Below are 6,000 nucleotides of genomic sequence, written 5' to 3'. Positions count from 1 at the left end.
CCCCCCTTCCTCCCTGTGTGCACCCACTCATTATGGGTGTTCGTCTCACTGTAGACCCGGTCAGAGAGTGCCCCCCAGGTCTGACAGCAGCTTTTTAATGACATCTCAACATGGTAAATGTTCCCTAACAATACTGTCTTGTATGGTAGGTTCTGACCCCCTTCTTAAACCAGGAAAGTCAGCCATAAGTCCGACCTACGACAGTCTGCCGCTGCTTACTGGAAATGTATTAGACTAAAAAAAACAAAAAAATAAGCGATTTATTTATCCCGAGGCGCACCAGCCGCCCGGCCCCTCATTTTGCTAAGCCCATCGCTTTAAGTCGCCTTGTCAGAACTTGATGCGAGCCATTAAAGGCAGTGATGATGCACTATGGTGCCTCCCCCCCCCCCACACACAACACACAAACACACACTCTGACTGTCGCCGCAAAGCCGCCAAGCTTTAATACATGACTAGGAAGGTGTCCAAAGACCAGAATAAATAAAGGATGGAAAAAGATGAAATGCATGCGGCAGTGAGGCAGACAGCAGAACAAATGCAATGACTTAGAAAATTTGCCTAACAGCTCACTCTTCCCTCACTCTTCACACAATCAACCATGTAAATTATTGAGATATTATGAAAAATAAATAGATCAATACCGAAAAGAAATAAGGCTCTGCTAATGCTCAATTATGCAGTTTGGCTGCATATATCAGGGTTTTCTCCTCGCTAATGAATGGAATGAAATAGACGATTGTTTGTGTGGAAAAACAGTTGAGCTCTAACAGACCGTCTCAGAGTATGGAGTTGATCCAAAGCAAAGAGGGCTCCGACCACCGCATGACACAGCTAGCTGCTAGCCTTTATCTCGCCATCCAACGAGGTTATCTAAGAAATAAAATCAGGTGAACTTGACGTGGCGCACTTCCAATACGTGCCAATAAAAGAGTCGGGGTGGCTCCGCCATCTTTGAAGCGTTAGCCGAGTGAGTCCTGCAGAGGGTTGAGTGCAAAGGCTGTGTTAAATGTCCATTGTTTTAACGGTTCCAGGTTTTATCCCTGTGTTCTCCAGTGGCGCTTCCTCAAAGAGCATTGCCCTGGGAGTCCAAGGCGCTTTGAGCCGGGACTAGCCCTCTTCCTCTGGTCCTTACATGTGATCTCCTTGATTTTAATGAGGCCACATGGACCCCCTGTGATGTACTTTGGAGAATGGGAAGATCCCGCGCTCGCTCTTGGGGCCGCGATGTGGTTGAGCACCAGTGACCCCTTCCCCCCTCCACCCCTCGCTTCAGCCGGGGCCTCTCAAGCACTTCTAATGTTTTATTAAGCAGGTTCACTGGTTCACACTCTTCTGAGGAAATACAACGGCCTGTCAATCATCTGTCTGTATAAAGTGCACCGTGGCTTCACAATGGAGCACTGCCTGTATCATATGCACTGGATCGATGAGAAATCTTTCTGACTGCTTCACAGAGGATGTTGACAACGTTGCTGAATATTAACTAGACCTTGGGAGTCCTCTGTATACACTCATAGCCCAATGGCAGTAATAAAGACAAACCCACAAATTAATCCTGTCATGTAAGCATGATGAAAATCTCTAATTATGCTTGTAGGTGATGACTGATTGTATTAGCAGCACCGGCACAGTGTCAGAGCAGTGTGTCAGACTTTGTGTGGTGGTTGATCTTTGTACTGCTAGCAGCTTTAGAGGCCTAGAGATGGTGACAGGTCAGTCTGTCCAACTCTTTGGTCCAAAGATATTTAGACAAATACAGGCCAGTTTAAATGAAATGCGTTGTGGATATTCATGGTTTTAAAGTGATGATTGTTAATTAATTTAGTGACCCTTCTACTGTAGCACAATCACAATGAAAACCGCAGTTTTTAAAGCTACACCTCAGTGGAAGTAATTAAGCTACAGCAATACTATACGTTGGTTGAAAGTAGCAAGCTGCTACTACTACTCCAAGCTCAAGACATTGAAGCTACTTTACATACAAGAAACATCTAGTATTAATTATTAGAATTAATAAATGCAGTAACAAACAACAAAGTAAGACAAACCATTGAGGTTGTCAGAGACCGGTCTGTATTTTCTAAATAGACATCATGTATTGAGACCATAAACTCATGTTTACTGTTTACATGTTTACTGACATAATAAATCAAGTGAAAAGTAGAGTAATTTTTTCATAGACTTCGATACAATCAAACTTCTTTCTGCAACCAGAGGAGTCGCCCCCTGATGGCCATTAGAGAGAATGCATCGGCTTCACTCGGCAGAACCGGAGGTTGCCGCCTTTCCTCACTGCTACCATCAGTTTTGTTTCCACCCACAGCAGGCAGATGTTTTTAGCAAACCCACTGCACTCTGCCAGCAAACACACAAAGTTAGCAAATTTCTTGATAGTGGAGCATTTGGCAGCTAGAAAGCCAGAGACTAAAAAATAGCAAAAAAATGGACCTCAAATGAATGCCAATGTCGGTCCATAGCTACTAGATGTGTAAATAGGCGGGTGTTTACTAACAAATTTACAAATTATTTTCTCTAGCTCAGTTTTTTCCCAAAGGATTCATGGGAGATATTATCAGGGTCGTCAAATAACCTTTGCAAAATTTCTTCCTTCGTCTTTTATTCAACATTTATATCTGCAGTACACCTTTAAGCCACATGAGGGAGCCCGAATGTTTGTATTGTTCTGATAATTGTAGTCTACTTAAAACACTGGATCTAGTATGAAAGGCTAGCGTACATTCGGTTTGTTTATTTGATGAGAGGAATTGAAATAAATGAGATGAGCCTGTTAACGCTGCCTAAAACATTTATTTGGTCTCATTTCTAAAGTATTTGACATGTTTATATTTTTTCAATAACTCATGCATAAAATAAAGTTGTGTTTTATCAAACCTATACCTCTAAATAACTGGCTTACTTGTTGAAAATGATATAAGGTGATGCAGAAATTGAAGTAAAAATGGTCAAAAACATTACGCACAAATTCTCTCTTCTCACGATTTATAGATAAGGCCTATTATGAATTTGGGTCACAATGGTTGTCATTTAAAAAAAGTTGGTCCCAAGAAGCAAACATTTGGGAAACACTGCTCTCGTTCCTCCATAAAGCCAAATTTCCGCCTTCTATGACAATGATCAAAATTTCCATAATGTTTGCTTAACATATTCATAATCCTTAGAGGATAAATCCTTGATGTTTCAATGACCAAAAAAGTCCAGAAGAAATGACAATTTTGTAATCCGACTACTTGTAAGGCTCCAGGAATAGATAAATCATTAATTCATTGTTTTTTCCGTCAAACAAGTTCTGGGTATGCGCTGAAACGACTATTAAGGCTTCTAGGGGGTGCTAGCATCTTTAGACCATGTATGACTTGTGAGACGGAGAAAGAGAGACTGTCAGTGTCACAGTATTGTGTATTATAAGGGTGTCTTTTTTATTGTGTGCGTTCACACACACATTGGGAAATGGCATTGAGTCAGAGGCGCCACCGCTGAAGGGGAGAGAGGAAGACAGGGGTAAGACATGGGAGAGAGGGAGCAGGCCTAGACAGGATCTAAGACAGGCCTGTCATGTCAGCATGGGGCTCTGCACCTTCTCTGACACAGCTATACACAGCTACAGTGTGTGGGATGCCTAATTGTTCCAGTGTTTGCATTTTCACCTTCCATTATAGAAACCCATTGTTTCATCTCGGCGCTGTGTTTATATATTCATTACGAAAGAGTTCATTGTCGACAGTCGTCGACTGTCATTCCCTAAAAGAGAGGATTTATGTTGTCCCATTTTAGCTGCGCCCTGGTTGAAACGCCGCGGGTACAAATACGATGTTTGTGGATTATATTACTCCACTTTGTTTGGAAATTAAGAATAGCGGTCATGGTCATTTTGGCTTTAAAAAAAGGGGCCGCACCCATCCAGCTAAGTATGGTACGGTGAAGAAAGCATTTGTAAGTGACCAAAATGTTACAATCAACTTCCATGAACTGAAAACACACTGTGAAAGGGCAAAAGTTATAAGCCAAAAAAACACTCCCAGACTGGTCAACGCCATGGTAGTGACCTGTCAATCACAAGGTAGCCCCGCCCTTAAGCATGTTCTGCTTTATCGTCTATTTGACTCTCAATGAGACCATAACTTACTACATGAACTTCATGCTATATTGAAGACGACTTGAAACTAGCGATTGAGACCACAAACTCTTTTTTACAATATCATTTTCATAGGGTAATTTTCTCATAGATTTCTATAGGATCAGACTTATTTTTGCAACCAGAGCAGTCGCCCCCTGATGGCCATTAGAGAGAATGCAGGTTTGAGCTGCTCAAAGTGCTCTGGCTCATCAAACTGGAAAATCACATTGGCAGGTGCATTTATGGAGCATTTTTTAGCTCGTTCACAATCAGAAAAAGACAGAAATGTGGCTAAGCTTGCAGACAGGGATACTATTCATCTAGAAACCCTAAGTGATTTGTTTGTGTCTTAGTTTTATGCTGCTCTCTGGCTGATGGCCAGTAACAATACTGGTCACTGCTTTATGTATGAAATACATTTACTATATAACATCCAAGTCCAAGTCTGTTTTTGAGTGTGGCGTCTTCTTCGCTTTGTTGTGGTGTGCCAAGAGACCACTCCCCCGGGGTTGGGCTGAATTCGAGCTAACTGCTAACTAGGGGTAGCTATGTCCCCTGGAGCTGCCGCAAGCTGGCAACGGCGCTAGTCATTTTCTCGTTTCTGCCACTTTGGATCCAATTATTTTAATCTAATACACAAACTATCGAAACGCACACATTGACCACAGATGTAAAGTTGACAGCTCTATTTCTTCGTTCTTTGGACTGAGGGCAGACTTGACGCTACAGTGACTCACTTACGTCTCTCAGGGAACAAGTGGTAAAACAAGACATTATGGGCCGGACCTTGCTGGTTGGCAGTAGATATCTCTGCAGTACAATATGTAGACGTATTTATAATGTTAGTTCATTCTTTTAGTGTTTTCAACAAAAAATTCAGCTAATATTCTACAGGTCGCACCTTTAATAATTGTCAAATACTGCCAACAAATATGAATCTGTTGTCCAGTGTAATTACACCCAGAGTTAACGGATATAATGTGCTACAATATTGTCAACAGACAGTATTTCTTAACCCTCAAACAACCAACTGTGCAATCGAACAATGGTGTTGAGTTATTCCTTTATGGATCTTTGAAAGCAGGACTTCAAAATAGGGCATATGGGGCAGGACGCGTAGCCTTTTATGGTATTATTGGGGTGTTAATTATGCTAATTTACAATTTTCATGAACTCACTCGCTTTCATTCTGTTTACACAGTTAGCTGAAGTAAGGAGCGTTTGCCGAATCGGACAGGGCACTCTTGTATGAGCCCACCATACTAAAAAAATGAAGAAAAAGTTAAGATAAGAATATGAAAAGGTTTTTTAATGTGGTCCATTGTTTTTGCTATACTAGACATTGTATTACATCATAGCACATTCATGGCCTCGAGGCTTAGCCTAACTATACCCATAACCATTAACCACTGTGACTCATTTTAAAAGAAGTCTTCACAAAAATATAGGACTGTCAAATTCGGTCCCCATGAGCTTTACCAAATACACACACACACACACACACACCAGCTCACAGAAGTCTGAGCAGAGGCCTATATGAAACATCTGTTCCGGTCACGCCATCTCTTTCTCAATTATACTAACATTTGAATCCACACAAGTCATTACCGCTCATCTGAAACAGCATTACCAAGCAGAGGCAGGGGCACACACCTCAACACTTGTTGTAAATCTAATTTTGTTTCGAAACTCACCCGCACCTGCTGGATTGGGTCAGCAGCTCCACCACCGGCGAGCCGCAAGTCTGTTTTCAATTGCTATTCTATGCGGATCAACCACGAACTTAAAGATGCATTGAGAGTTATTGAGTTCAGCTCGTCTCTGTCCTTTCTCCACATTCTCAAAACACACCTAGACTGCAG

Source organism: Anarrhichthys ocellatus, unplaced genomic scaffold (genome assembly GCF_004355925.1).
Source record: "Anarrhichthys ocellatus isolate YVR2014 unplaced genomic scaffold, GSC_Weel_1.0 scaffold67, whole genome shotgun sequence".
Lineage (NCBI taxonomy): Eukaryota > Metazoa > Chordata > Actinopteri > Perciformes > Anarhichadidae > Anarrhichthys > Anarrhichthys ocellatus.
Note: the sequence above shows the minus strand (reverse complement) of the source record.